The sequence below is a fragment of the Cricetulus griseus genome, assembly GCF_003668045.3.
Source record: "Cricetulus griseus strain 17A/GY chromosome 1 unlocalized genomic scaffold, alternate assembly CriGri-PICRH-1.0 chr1_0, whole genome shotgun sequence".
Lineage (NCBI taxonomy): Eukaryota > Metazoa > Chordata > Mammalia > Rodentia > Cricetidae > Cricetulus > Cricetulus griseus.
The window spans coordinates 209,173,804-209,187,897 of record NW_023276806.1 but is presented as its reverse complement, the minus strand read 5'-3'; the positions used below and the strand labels follow the sequence as shown (position 1 = coordinate 209,187,897).

Below are 14,094 nucleotides of genomic sequence, written 5' to 3'. Positions count from 1 at the left end.
GTACCCTGTTTCCCTGCAGCACCCACAATGGGATATGACCCCAATGGAGAATATCCAGCTGCTCCTAAAGGGACTTTGTGATGGCATCAGTGCGGTGGAAGAGCAGCCCCGCCTGCTTCCTTAAGGAAGACACAGCTCTGTAGCCAAATGTGTCAACTGTGGATTGTGAGAAATCAAATAGGACCTTCACATGGCACATTGAAGGACACTGCCATGATAAAGTTTGACCTTCCCACCAGATGGGCAGAATAATGGCTTGGACCATGTTCAAGTTGTACAGGGAAAGGAAAGAAATGTAACATTACTCACATCCTGTGTTTTAAAATAAAATCATATTGCTAACCACTTTATGACTGTGATTCAAAGCAGGGCTACCTTCCTTCCCACCCCTGTAGAGACCATGGTGAAGTGGATTTTTAACTCCTCCTTTGCCACGCACCACACGCATCACCTCCAAGAGAGCTGAGTACAGTGTTAAGACAGTTACACTATGCTTCGGAGCTGTGTTCACTGCTGCTTCTTTTGGCCCATGAACAGTTTGTTAGATCAGGTGAGTATAATTAGGGAACTGATGTAAGGGAATTTGGTCATTCATGAGTTGTGTGTTCCTCTAGTAAATAATGATCATCTCCTGAAGCCATGAACAGGTGGGAATTTAATTCCTCTCCTTCACAAGCTTTTTACTTGGTGACAAATCGTGTTGACGGCACATCTAAGGTGAAAATTGTCACATGTTCAAATACTAAACATAGTCTTTGAAACAATAGTGTAACTTGGTGCATGAATGTAATGAAGTGCCAGGCCATACCATATGAAAGTTTCGGTGTATCAATAACCCAGTGAAGAAATGGGAGTTTGGTGGGTCACAGTGTGTGTGGACTTGGGTGAAGCCATGGTTGAAAAATACCACTGAGAAGGAAACAGTCTGTGTTGCTTTTTTCCAGATTTTTCCTTCCTTCCTGTTGTTTTTACAAGGGCAGAAGTGCCTACACAGTATTTCCTGTTACTTACATAACTTGATTGCCATTCACTCCATTAGCTGGTGTTAATTACTAGTTTTCCTCGTGTTACTTAGCAGACTTTACTGTGCTTGATGGAAATAACACTATAACAGGACGGTCAGTTGGTTAGGGTCTTTTTAACACTGGCTGAAGATTTTTGAATCATGAATTTCTGAATCATGATTCTTGAATCACGAATTAACTGTCCATCACTAAGCTGTTCTGTAACACACAACACACACACACACACACACACACACACACACACACACACACATGCACACCATTGCCATCACCACCACCGCTACCATGACAAGCCCCCACCACACACCCCTCTGTTAGAACTTTAAGATTATAACATAGTTTATAGATAGTATAATGATCTGCTTTCCTTCAAGAACTGCTAAAGAGCTCTCCCTCTGACCCACTGGGTGGTTTAAATTTTTCTTGCCACGTGGTATCTGTCCCTCTAGAATTGTAAGATAAAACAAACTTTCTCTTCAATAAATTGCTTTTGGTCATGGGATTTCATCAGAGCCTCAGAAAAGTAACTACTAATATGGCATCCATGAGAGTTCTGTTGGTACAACCTGATCAGCCCCAAAGTCCTCATCCCCTAATGCCATTGGGTCAAAATTTCAACATGTGAATTTGGAATGGACACAAACACTTAGACAGGCCTGTGCTTCCTGGATTGCGTGGAGGAGGGAAGTGTAGGTAATGCTGTACTTCTCAACTTTGGCCAGTTGAAAGGGCTAGAGACTCACACCTTACTCTGCTCCCCAGCTAAGTGTATGGAGTCTCACAGAGCACAGCAACCCCTTCCATCAGCTTACAGTTCCTTCAAGTGGTTGGGTTGGTCAAGTACTAAAAATTCAGCTGAGCTTCCACCACATTGTTCTCGAGACCATTAAGCCTTTCCCCTGTTTAGACTCCGATCCTTTGGCTCTGACCTTCCTACTTTGCATCACTCTCTGGTCCTCCCGAGTTATTTCCAGACTTCAGGACTCTCCACTGCTTGAGGATCAGCATCTATGATGGGTTAATAAACATCTGCAAAGCTGGGCAATGGACTTTGGCCATTATGGCAGAAGCTGGCTAACTAGCCCCTGCATGAAGATCTGCTTCTCTTTCTGGTCACACAATAGCCTCCCTGTGCCAGCATTCCTTCTATTGGCCATGTACCTCAGATCTGGTACTAGAACTTAAGCAGAAATTGTGTATTGTCTTTCTAGACTTGAACTACAGCACTTTCATCTTGGACCTACCAGTCATCTCTGGATATTGGCTGGAGGTCTCAGTCAAGAGATTCTGTGAAACTTCAGTGCTAAAATAGCAAAGCCTGCTTTAGCTCAGGCTGTCAAAAGACTGCATAGAGGCCTATGCCATGCCCATCTATCTCCACACAGCACTAATGTCTCTTCTATGAGTAAGAATTTCCACTAAACTGGTCCACAAAATTTCAGGGTTTATCTGTCACAGCAGCTGGCCTTACATTATTGAATTGTCATCCATAACAAGGGCAATGTTGGCAATGCCCAAGTCGATTACCCCAGCTGTTTGCAGCTTGCCTCTCCCCACCACAGTCATGGATGTCCCTGCTTTCCTTCCTGCGGAGGCAGTTCTGGACATATAGGGTGAGCAGATGAGTGGGAGGAACTGTCAAGAGATGCTTCTCCAGGGAAAGTCCAACTTTTCCATGCTTTATAACTAGAATTTTCCATGGTCACACAATGAGTCACTGCTAAGCCAGCGTTTGGGTTTTTTTTTCCTTCCTCTACTGGGGCATCTGTCCTCCTTCGGGGTGGGGATCTCTGTCCACTAGTGGAGTTATAGTGGAAAGATGAATAATAAGAATAGACCAGAGCAAGGGTTCCTACCTTCTGATGGAACCATTGGGAAGGCAAATCACAGAAGTTTCTGGCAAGTGGGGAAACTTAAAAGCAGCTGGGTAGTCTTCTTTTGGTTTAAATATAGCATTGTTTCCATCTTTTGTCCAGATGTCTTTATGCCATCATTATTTTCATGTCATCGGAAATGCACATTGTCACGATTTAGTCTCTAAGCCATGTTGCCCAACTTACGTCTACACAGAATTAAATTGGTAAGCCCTTTCCTGTGGAATTAGCACTTAGCATCGAAGCTGCTGCCACCCAGGTCCATAGCAAATGACTTTAAGACCTGGAAAAGGGAAAGACACCGTAGTAAGGTGTCATGGAGACCCTTGGTTTCTCCAGAAAAGAGTTTAGCTTGCCTTACCCTTGGGGAATTCAGGAATGCTTCATCAGCCCTACCCAGGGTGATTGATTCCTCAGAACAGTGTAAAGCACACAGGGCAGAGAGAGAGAGAAAATGAGGAGAAGGAGGCTCATGAGGCATTGAAAGCCTCCCTATAGAGAAATGTCTAGGCCTGAAGTAAGTGCTCCACCGGGCCTGCAGTTAGTACAGCAGTATTATACTAACAGTTGGGCAGTACCAACTCTGCTCCTTGGCATGTCACCAGCCTTGGCAAGCCCTGTGAGGCCAAACGTTTTTCTCATTGTAGCAGAGCTCTGACTCATTAACTTAAAAAAAAGAAAAGAAAAAGAAACATGGGAACAATAAGACTCAAGGGGATAGCAGAGTTCCCAAAAAAAAAATATTAAAAGAAAGAGGTGGGGGTAAGGCAGCGAGCATTCCTGCAGGCTGAATAAAAAGACGAAAGTCCTGGAAAAGTTTCTTAGGAGGCCTCCAGCGAGCTCTCTTTTCCTAGTGCACAAGCCCAGATGGCACCCAATCCAACTTTGTAATCTCCATTGAGTTATATAAATTGCAAGCTTGCAGGGTTTGTTGTTGTTTGTTTTTACTGAGTGTTTGAAAAATGAGAAACTCTTCAGTGCTGACCAAAGACCAGCTCAGTGTCTCATTTGCAACAGTCTCTGTAGAGCTGAGGTGGAATTATAGAAGACCCCATGCAAGCCAAGTTTGACTTTAGTCTAGATACATGTTGTGTGATTTTTATTCATTTAGTCAATGACTTTTGGGGCAACAAACCCCAGGACATGGTCTTTGTCTGTCTACGTGACAACTTATAAGCTGAAGGGTAGGGTCTCTAGCCCTCTTGCTCTCGCACTCTCATGGATGGTCAGAGCAGAGCAGGCTGGAACTCTTCACTCCTGGCTTCACATCTGGGTCACTGACAGCATCTAAACTGTTCCATAATAGTGAGTGTGTACCCTATTTGTAGCTAAATAAATTCTTGAGAATAAGACTCTCATGGATTCACACAACAGAGTTTGGCTAATTTCCAACCAATTCTGTCCTAATTCTATAAATAACTTTATTCAAGCTTAGGGAGGTTTCAGAGCCAGATAGTCTTTGGGAGTTATAAAGGGCATAGGATCTTTTGTCACAGTTTCTAAATGTTGTCATCTTAGTCCCAAATCAGCCAGAGACAACGGGTGAATAAGTGGGAATCGCTGTGTAACAAAATTCCTTCATGGGGATGATTCAGGTAGTCAGCATAGCCTGTGCCCATGATTCTTTTGGTCCTTGACTTAGTGGTGGGAAAGGAGCAACACAAGTGATGCTGGGCTCCACCCAGTCCTGTGGCCAAGCTGCATCCACTTCACATCCACAAACAATCTCTCAAATAATCCCTCTCCTGACCAGCTAAGCATGTACGAGGAGATCAGCCAATTTCTTTATGTCTTCCAGCACCAAGAAACTACCAACTCAAGTTGTCACTTCATAATAGAGAATAGTTAGCAGAAATATGCAAACAGTAAATTCTTTTCAGCTGAGCACAAAGCAGGAGAGAAGCGCCTGCATTTGTAGGACTAGGAGTCTTAGTCAAATTAGCGAAAATTAGGCTACTGTAAAGCCAGGTTTCCTTGACTATAGGTTGATCTGGTTCCAGGGACATGATAGGAGATTGGTGTCCCAGGAAGCACTGAAACCCAGAGCTCTGAGTGAATTCTCTCCTGGAAGCCTGTTCTCCCCACTAACTCTTCTCTAAATGTTGAGTGACCCACCCAAATGTGGACATCTTACTTTCATCGTATATGGTTGCTCTTTGAGAAAATACAAAAGGAATAGCCTACCTGCTGATGGTATACAGACTTAAAAAATAACTCATCCATATATATATAATATATAAAATATTTATTTCCCCCCAAGAAGATGGGACACCCTCACTACAACACATAAAATCTAAACATCAAGATCATCACCCTGGCTCTTTACAAGGCAAAAAGCATAGAGTTAGATGAAAAAGAAAAGGGGGGTTCCTGTTTTGTTTGGGCTGCTTTGCTTTGTTCTGTTCTATTCTTAAAAAAAATGACTTTTATAAGGTAGGGATTCTGAAAGTGGCCAACACTTGATTCTGATCTAGCAAAGGACAAGTACAGAAACAGGCATACCCAATCTCAAATGTGAGTGTAAGACTTGATACTGGGAAAGATGTCAAAAAAAAAAAAAGTAAATGGACCAATGACCAAATCCTGGTCAACTCTGCCTGTCTCTAATGGACAGTAGTTTGTAGGAAGCAAGAGCCTTTTGAACAATGAACATCAGAAGAGATATTTTCATTATTTCCATCCTTGCATTTAGGCCCTACCATCCTTCAGTATGCCTGTCTTCACCTCCATAGCAGATGGAATCAGTACCAATTAGAAGCCCAAGCTTTAGTTTGGGGATCCCAAGTCCTGGATTAGGCCCTGGTCAGAGGCAAAATATGTTCTGAGAGAAGAGATTGGGACAGCAGATCAGGACCCCAGTCTCAGAGCATCAGGTCAGTGCCTGTTATGGGATATAGGACTCTTCACAGACACCTGTCACCTGCCCTTAACAAAATGGGGATGGAAGACAGCAATGTCATAAGTTCTAGACCCAGCTAGCACTGGTAAGTATGACTAAAACTAAACATTTCCCTTGGATCTAAACAAAGCTGAACTACAGGTGACGCTCTCAGATCAAAGGGAAAGAAAGATCTGGATGCCAGCCAAAGTATCCACACCATAATCCATTCAACTTCTTTCCCCTTCATTTTTACTACTTTCTAATAGAAGTAAAATACACATAACATAATTTTATTGTCTACATCATTTTCTGTATATAGTTGGTAGTGTTAAACATATTCTCCATTCTAGAGTGGTGAGTACATCCATACTGTTGAATAATTGATCTTCAGAATCTTCCTACCTTGCAGAACTGAAGCTCTCTCTTCATTAGACAGTTCAATTTCTGCCCAACCAACCCTGAACAGCCACTGTTCAGCTCTCTACCTCTGTAGGTTTGTCTCTTTATGTACTTAATGGCAGAGGAACCATGGTATTTACTCTTTTGAGAACCACCATTCTGCTCTCTGTTTCTGTAGGTTTTCTACTTAGGCACTTCATGGAAGTGAAATCACATGGTTTTTATTCTCTTGAGAATGGTTTATTCACCAAGCATTGCATCTTCAAAGTTATAATGCCAGAACGCCCCCCTTTTTGATTTTCCAAGAAAGGGTTTCTCTGTATAACAGCCCTGGCTGTCCTGGAGAACCACTCTGTAAACCAGGCTGGCCTGGAACTCACAGAGATCCAGCTGCCTCTGCCTCCAGAGTCCTGGGATTAAAGGTGTGCACCACACCACCCAGCCAGAATGTCCTTTCCTAAGGCTGAACATTGCTTCATTTGTACATATTGTTTACCATAGATCCTCTTACTTATCCCTCTGTCTGTCTGTCCATCCATCCATCTTCCCACTCGTATCATTTGGGCTACTTTCAGCTATTACCAAGAATGTTACTATGAGTCACACAAAACCTGCACAAGCTAGACAGGGTAACAGTACTGAGAGGTGGGCACTGAACTTGGAGTCCCACCCCAAACCAAGAAGTCATCTACATACATCAACCACACCTCAGGGACAGCCCCATGATCAGGAGCAGTTAACAGGTCCAAAACAAGCTCAAAGATATTTTTGTGGACTTCTCTTCTATCCTGCTGTGTTTTGGCACTTTCTGTCTTGTTGGTCTTTTTTGTTTGTTTTGTTTTTCATTTTTGTATTTTTTGTGTGGGGTTGTGTTTCTTGGGGGTTTTGTTTCTTGTTTTTTTTTTCCTTTCTTTTGTTCTATTTAAATTAGATCCAAGCTTGTTTTACATGTCAATCCCAGTTCCCTCTCCCTCCTCTCCTCCCCTGTCCTCCACTAACACCCTACCTATCCCTGTACCCTTTCTGCTCCCCAGGGAGGGTGAGGCCTTCCATGGGGGATCTTAAAAGTCTGTCATATCATTTGGAGCAGGGCCTAGAACCTCCCTGTGTGTCTAGGCTGACAGAATATCCCTCTATATGGAGTGTGCTCCCAAAGTCCATTCATGTACTAGGGATAAATACTGATCCACTATCAGAGGCCCCATAGATTAACCAGACTTCCAAACTGGCACCCACAATCAAGGGGTCTGGGTTGGTCCTATGCTGGTTTCCCAGCTATCAGTATGGGTTCAATGAGCTCCCCCTTGTTCAGGTCAGCTGTTTCTGTGGGTTTCACCAGCCTTGTCTTGATCCCTTTACTCATCACCCCTCCTTCTCTGCAATTGGATTCCAGAGTTCAGTTCAGTGTTTAGCTGTGGGTATCTGCTTCTGCTTCCATCAGCTCCTGGATGAAGGCTCTAGGATGGCATATAAGGTAGTCATCAATCTCAATATCAGAGAGGGGCATTTAAGGAAGATTGTTAGTTGGGGTCACCCTTGTAGATCTCTGGACCTTTCCCTAGTGTCTGAACTCTCTTTAAACCTATAGTGTCTCCCTCTATTATGGTGTCTCTTTTCTTGCTCTCCTCTATTCCTCCCCTGACTCCATCTTCCTTCTCTCTCATGTCTTCCTCTCTCCTCTTCTCCCCTTCTCTTTCTCCTAACTCCCTCTCCCCTCCCCCATGCTCCCAATTAGCTCAGGAGATCTTGTTTTTGGAAAGAGATTAAAAAAAAAAAAAAAAAAAAAAAAAAAAAAAAAAAAAACATGAAGTTGGGTGGGTAGGGAAGTGGGAGACCCTGGGAAGAACTTGGAGAGGGGAAACATGTTCAAAATAATTGGTAAACAATTTTCTTCAATAAAAAGTAGTGCTGCTTTGAACATGGAAGCACAAATGTGCTGATATCTATCAGTTCTCTTGGGCGCACAGCGAGCCCAGTGTAGTAACTTCCTCATAGTCTTCCCTCCTGACGTCTTTGGCTTCTCCTGAGCAGCCTTGACTCTTCGGCACTTTTCAGAGTGAGAGTGCTCACCGACCTTCCGGCAGAAAAGATTTTTCCCCTCTTTTATCTCTGTCATTGTAGATGCCACCTCCTCTGTATCTGAAAATTCTTAAGCTTGAAATATTTTCCTGCATTATCAGGCACTCATTTATCTATTAAAGAAATATTTTCTATGAGCCTGAGACCTACAGCCCGACAAGATAATGGCCTTGTGAAAAGTGCCGAGGCAAAGAGCATTCAGAGTTGAATATGTGAAGAAGTGTTCCGTTAATCTGGTCTCACCTCCCCTGTTTTAATACTATAGGCTTTTCTACCCTGAACACATGTTTATCTTCAACAGCCAGAGATGTTGCCTGGCAACTCCTTAGTCCTTCAGTGAAGAAAGAGTTCTGCTTTTATATATCAGTGTGCAATCTTTTGAGAAACACGAGCTCCATCATGAAGGTGAAAATCTAAAAACCTCCTCTTCCATAGGGAAACACTTCCAATCTGCCCCCCTCTCCCTGTCTCTTTGTCCATGTGTGTCTGTGTCTCTTTCTCTCTGTCTCTCTAAGTCTCTTTTCCTCTCTTCTTTCCTCTTTCTCTCCCTCTCTCTCTTTCTTTTCCCAAATGTTTTACTTGACAAATCACTCTAGATGCCTTTTAAGAGCCACCTCTTAGTATTTCATAATAATAATAATAATAATAATAATAATAATAATAATAATAATCTCACAGTTTTAGAGATTTCAGTGGGCGATCTGATGATCCCTTGCTTTGGGCTTGCCACAGCACGATGTGACAGAAACACAAGACACAGAGTGCAAAACCACTCTCAAAAGAGCCCAGTGCCCTTCTTAGGCACTCTCTTGATTTGAAAGTCCGCTGCTACACCCTCCCTATTAAAGGTTCCACTACCCCACTGCCCCCAACAGTGCCAAGCTGGAGACCAAGTCCCAAACTGGAAAATTTGGGAGCATACTTCATATCTGCCCCTAAGTTGAGCTTTCAGTGTAAAAGAAAAGCTTCCAGTAGGACAAAGAATCATCTAACAAGTCATACTCATGTTTAAAGGCACCTAAAATCAAGAAAACTTACTGGGGGGTTGCTTGTTGCATTTACTATTTCAATATTTGTGGATATTTGAAGTAAATATTTTATTTACTTTATTTTATTAAAATGTTTTTCAAAAATAATGACACAAAATAACAAGAGCGTGTTTCATTTCATGGTTAAGGCTGAATCCTGCATGGAAGACGGTCAATGAAAAACCAGTGCGTAGACTGCCATCTACTGGACAACCAGAAAACAAACTGCTGAGTCGCCCTAGGACCTTGAGCAACAAAGGCAAAAAGGCAAAATTATGAATACATCAGTGGAACAGACAGGAGCATGTAGGCACAACAATGGTCCAGTTTGAAATGATTATTTGCAAAAGAGTGTACATTTCTACTTTCAATGTTTGTACAGAGTCACTGGAGTTATGACAATAAAATGATTTTCAAATTGTGATTCCTTGATACACCCAGGGAGCAGAGACGACTCAGAACTTCTAGTGACATATCAAAAACAGATATGAGGAATGTTCCCTTCCCCAGAATAAGAACAGAACGGTATTCTCTTTAATCACCATGTTATGAAGGTGTACATGCTAAGCCTGGGGACCATTCTGCCCAGTAAAGAGAACTTAGTACTCTCTAAGGACTTAGGCTCAGTCACACACTGGATTACTAATAAACACCCGTCTTTACTTCAGAAGCTACTGTCAGGTTTTGCAACACCTTGTGGCCATTTTTTAAATTATTATTTGTAATATTACTATCAAAACTGTCACGAGCTGAGCTTTCCACCCACTGTTCCTCTAGATAACACAGGGTGGTCATTTGAATAGAAGGGAAATCACAAAGATTTCACACCAAAGTGTACAAAGTAGCTAGGGACACATATAGACCTGCCATTCTTTTTGGGACCTACAATAATTTTATAATAAGGTAGAAGTTTGAAGGCCTAGCTGTAGAAGAGATGATATTAATTACAGATTATAACCAGCCTTAATAAATTACATTTTATTTGCTTATTTCAATAAAATGAACAGGCATCTTGCTTAGAGAGACACTTTACACACTTGTGTAAAGTGTCACTCCCAGGAACCTCAGATCTTAGAGGAGTGTGTGTGTGTGTGTGTGTGTGTGTGTGTGTGTGTGTGTGTGTGTGTGAATTTACATGTATATATGTTAGAAAAATGACAATGGTCTAATTCTCTTTGGTGAAGCCAACAAAAGAAATCATAACAGATTACATACTAAGAAAAGATTTAGATGGGTAGGTTTCATTTCAGCCACAAGAACACAAAATAAAATAATCTAGTGATAAATAATAAGGAATGAATGAAAAAGATGATGTTCATATTCAAAGTCCCTTAGCGTTGTCCATATAGACTTTTCATCAATTTTTTTAGCTATGTATATTCTTCATAGGGTAATTGTTCTCAAGTGTGTCTTGTACTCTGGCCAGATAAAAAGCCTGGATTGTAAGAGTGATTCATAAAATCTAATAAAACTATTCAGGTATTTTTATCTTCTATGGGTTACTTGGTAAATAAAAACCAATAGAAATCTATATTGTGTATCATAACAAATAAAAATAATATAATTTTATATCATTGCATGGATAATAACCTTTCAAAAACCTGATCTCTTAACCTCAGGATATCACCTTAAAAAAACAACTAGAAATTGGGCTTTGAAATTTACCTCCACATAGATTGACAGCAGTTTCCAATGGGTTTTGTTTGTTTGTTTGTTTTTGCAACTTCGATCCTGTTAGTGAAGTAGGAAAAGTTGAATCAGATCTCACAGCTGACCATGAGAAAGAACACAACTATAGAGTGAACCCAGCACACTTGTATGGTGAATTCCCACCAAAATGTGATGAATCGGAAATTACAGAGTCAAAACCAATCCGTTTGGAGAGTGAACATAGTATATTAGCAAGTAAATCCCAAATTGATCGAGAACACCTCACCATCCTACACTGAGTAACAAACAAACACTATACTTTCTAAAATGGAAGCCACTATCCACACATGGTTATTTATATTTCAATTTACTGCACATTAAATACAACTAAATTTTAGTCCTTCAGTGTCCCCAGGTACATTTCAGCTTGGAATCTTTTCATCACAGTAGAGGATCTAATAGACGTTGCTCCAATCCTCCCAAGTCCCATTTGCACTCCGTATTATAACATGCAGCAATGCAAGGAAGCTCTCTCCAATGTCACATGCAGTTAGTAACATGCACTTCGTTACTACTGAGGACTCCAGACAATAAGAAGAAAATAATTCACACAAGGTCACGGGTGACTTAAAGGAACAACGAGGGTACAATCCAGCTTCCTGCTGCAAGTCCCATTGTTCCTTTTGAACACCACGAAGTCAGCTAAATCTATACTGAGCACATACCGTAGCCAAAATAAATCTCACAAGTTAAGAAACTCAACAGAATTAAAAAAAAATAAAATGGAGGTTTTAATACAGAAAGTTCCTATGTGAAAATTTGACAGTACTGGAAATTAACACTAGATGTCAGGGCATCAAATTTGAAAAGCTAAACTTGATAGATCCAAAGATTGTATGCATTCAACAAGAAATGATCCATTTCTTCAGGATATTGCAAAATGTCACAACATGATAAACTATACCCGTTTTACTTGTCCCTGTGGGTGGCAGTGACATAATTTACCAGGTCCTTTCTTCTGATCTCTGATTAGAAAGAGAAGTAACTAATACATACTCATACATAAATATACAAAGATCAGCACATATATAAACACAAACACAGAGATATACATTCAAATACACATAAATACATTCAAACACTCACACACACTCTAAACTACCACACCTGGTGAAAAGAGAAATGATGGAATAGGTTAGTTATTACTCTATCAAAAGTCTAGTCTGTGCCTACCTCATAGTGAACATACTGAGAGCTCCTGCAATCTCACACTGACTACCTTTCATTTCATTTTATCCTTCATAACCCCCTAAGCATATACTAACAGTATGTCATTTTATAGATCAATGTGGTGGGCCTTAGTGTGGTTAAAACCTTTGCTCAACATTATACAGCTAGTAGAAAAGCAAGAAATGAACTTGTACCCCTGAATTTTGACACTGGAAGACACATTTTAAATGGGTTAGCTTCTTTTCGTTCTTTCTTTCTTTCTTTCTTTCTTTCTTTCTTTCTTTCTTTTTTGAGTCAGGGTTTCTCTGTGGCTTTGGAGGGTGTCTTGGAACTAGCTTTTGTAGACCAGGCTGTTCTCGAACTAACGGAGATCCTGCTGCCTCTGCCTCCCCAATGCTGGGATTAAAGGCGTGAGCCACCACTGCCTGGCAGGCCTCTTTTTTTCTAGGAACAAAAAATGATTGTTTTCTAAACCCCATGAGAGAAGATTAAAAGAGGAAAGTTTATATCTTATATCAGTACAAAAGCTATGTTACAATACAGCAAACAAACAACTAAAGACTAGTCCCTACATTTATCAGTTAAGTAAAACAAGAAAGCCTGTGTGGTCTATGTTACTATATATGTCTAAATAAAATGTCATTGTAAATATAAAAGAAGAAAGAGAATATATTTACTTTCTATAAACCTTCATTAAGTTTTGTTCATTATTTAGGAACATTTTTATCATTTTTATTTGTGTTTAGGAAGAAACTGAATTTACTACTTCTTGACTATAAAGAGACCAAAGTGGAATTATACTTCTATCTTGTGATGCTTGTCTAATATCTATCTGTAAGATGGCCTAGCTCCAGTGCATATGGAGAATGTCTTTGCTTTAGGTAATTTAAAAGAAAATATACAAACATAGGGCAAGGAATAAATGTTTAACCCCACCAGGAATATGACAATGTAGCAGGTTGTGTAGTCGGAGGCTTTTATATGCCTCACCCTACCCCACAGCCACTTAAAATATAGTCACTCAGAGGCTTAATATTAATTATAATTGTTTTGCTGATGGTTCAGGCTCATTATTGGCTAGCTCTTACATTTAAATTAACCCATTTCCACTCAACTGTGTATCATCACATTGCTGTGGTGTTATCTCATTTCTCCTTGCCTTGCTTTCTCAGCAGTTGCTGGTGTCTTCCTGACTCCACCCTTCTTCTCCCTGTATCTCTGTTTAGATTTCCTGCCTGGCTCTACTCTGCCTGGCTATTTGCTAAATCAGTTTCTTTATTATCCAATGGTGATAAAAACACATTCATAGCATACAGAAAGACATAGTAAAATTACATATAGCAAAACAGTTATCAAACAAGAATTAGTTACAATGATCTATTTGTATTTGACAAAATTAAAGAAAATACTCTATCATCTATCCTATCTTTGTGAGTCAAAAGTGTTATATCTGATTTATCTTTTATCATAACTAAGAAAAACTATAAATATAACTATCTACTCTTCAACTCCATCAAAGACCCCAGAAGGATATATTACCCAAGTAAATAGGAAGTGAATTGTAAGCAATTTCTAAAACTCTAGAAATGACAGAGACATCTAGCTGCCTGGGCAGTCACCAAAAGTTCTTCTGTAATGTTGGGGCAGCCATCTTCAGCCAATAGGACTAGAGTGTCTGGCAGGCTTCTCAATGAAGCAGGAAATTAGAAACTGTCCTGCCTATATTGGCATTTTGTCAGTCATTTTTCTCTATATCCTGCAGAATGTCTGGAAGACTCTTACATGAAGAAGGAATACTGAAGGACTGTCCCATCTTGTTTTGGCAAGGTCAGCAGTCACTTTTCTGTGGGTTCTGCATGTCCAGTTTATACAGCATACAGTTAAACAGTCCGGACAAGATTAGTTTCTTGCCCAAATGGTTAGCCTTG

General features: G+C 40.6%; 1 long non-coding RNA gene across 1 annotated transcript; it reads left to right on the top strand.

The window, feature by feature from the left end:
- The first annotated feature begins 350 nt into the window (after positions 1 to 350).
- On the top strand, positions 351 to 10,779 carry LOC118239580. Its single transcript, XR_004772128.1, has 2 exons — positions 351 to 550; positions 9,436 to 10,779. It is a non-coding gene; the product is annotated as an uncharacterized LOC118239580 (long non-coding RNA).
- The last annotated feature ends 3,315 nt before the right edge of the window (positions 10,780 to 14,094 follow it).